This window comes from Eurypyga helias, unplaced genomic scaffold, assembly GCF_000690775.1.
Source record: "Eurypyga helias isolate BGI_N326 unplaced genomic scaffold, ASM69077v1 scaffold8838, whole genome shotgun sequence".
NCBI classification, from domain to species: Eukaryota; Metazoa; Chordata; class Aves; order Eurypygiformes; family Eurypygidae; genus Eurypyga; species Eurypyga helias.
In genome coordinates, this window is record NW_010268960.1 from 12,669 (window position 1) to 13,973 (window position 1,305).

At 48.2% G+C, this 1,305-nt stretch overlaps 1 protein-coding gene across 1 annotated transcript in view; it reads right to left on the minus strand.

Moving 5' to 3' along the window:
• LOC104514297 (E3 ubiquitin-protein ligase MYCBP2-like) overlaps positions 1 to 1,108 on the minus strand; it is a 12,575-nt gene extending 11,467 nt beyond the window's left edge. The window contains exon 1 of the mRNA XM_010157927.1: positions 985 to 1,108. The gene's annotated coding sequence lies outside the window, so the exon portion shown is untranslated. The remainder of the gene's footprint in view (positions 1 to 984) is intronic.
• Between the last annotated feature and the right edge of the window lie 197 nt (positions 1,109 to 1,305).

The following is a 1,305-nucleotide window of genomic DNA, read 5'->3' on the forward strand; positions in this document are numbered from 1 at the left end:
GCAGGGGGATCGCCGAAGGAGTCTGTGACCCCATGTGCAGCCTGTGCTGCAGCAGGTTCCTGGCAGGACCTGTGGTCCCATGGAGAGAGGAGCCCAGGCTGGAGCAGGTTTGCTGGCAGGACTTGTGACCCCACGAGGGATCCAGGCTGGAGCAGGCTGCTCCTGAAGGACTGCACCCCGTAGGAGGCACCTACGCCAGAGCAGTCTGTGAAGAACTGTAGCCCCTGGGAAGGACATTGGCAAAGTTCATGGAGAACCGTCTCCAGTGGGAGGTACCCCACGCTGGAGCAGGGGCAGTGTGAGAAGGCCTCCCCATCAGGAGGAAGGAGCAGCAGAGATGCGTGGTCAACTAACCATAACCCCCATTCCCTATCCCTCTGTGCCACTGGCAGGGAGGAGGGAGAGAAAACTGGGAGCAAAGCTAAGCCCGGGAAGAAGGGAGGAGTAGGGGGGAAGGTGTGTTAAGATTTGGTTTTATTTCTTACTACCCTACTCTGATTTGATTGGCAACAAATTGAACTGTTTTCCTCAAGTTCAGCGTGTTTTGTCCATGACAGTAACTGGTGAGCGATCCCTTCCTGCCCTTATCTTGACCCAAGAGCCTTTCCTTATGTTTTCTCTCCACTGCCCAGCTCAAGAGGGCAGAGACAGAGCAGCTTTGGTGGGCACCTGGCCTCCAGCCAGGGTCAACCCCCCACACTAAAAAGTGTTTGCAAACCGCTCAAAGAAGACAGAAGAAAGCTGATGTAGCGCAAGAGTTAGAAGTAGGGACTGCTACTTGATTTTTCCAATCTTCTTCAAGAGATGAAGGGCAAGAGAATTGAACTAAAAACCATTAAATGGAAACTAATCTATCCCATCTCAAACACAAAAGAAAATACTGTTTCGAGTTTGGTTTTTGCGCCTGCCTTTTGGTTATGTGTTAACTGGGGAAATGGACACAACGTATGCAGGGCGTACAACGTGGTGTCACGTTTACTCTACCTGTCTCTGGTGAGTCTTTGTTCGCCGGTGGAGATGAAGGAATCTGTCACAATCGGTACATAAATTCCCACAGACATTACACAGAATGATGGCAGCCGTTTCACCATCGTCGTGGTTATCACACATCGGCTGAAAAATAGGGAAAAAAAAGGGAAATATATATATTTTTTTAAAAAAGTAAATCCCTCATTTCCTTTCAGCATCTGTTTTCATTCTTCCCCAGTCATCCTATCAAACTAGTAAGGGGGGGAATAAAAAGCTTGTTTAGACAATTAATTCTGTCTTTAGAGTAAACAGTATCTAAACAATTAGAATCATAGA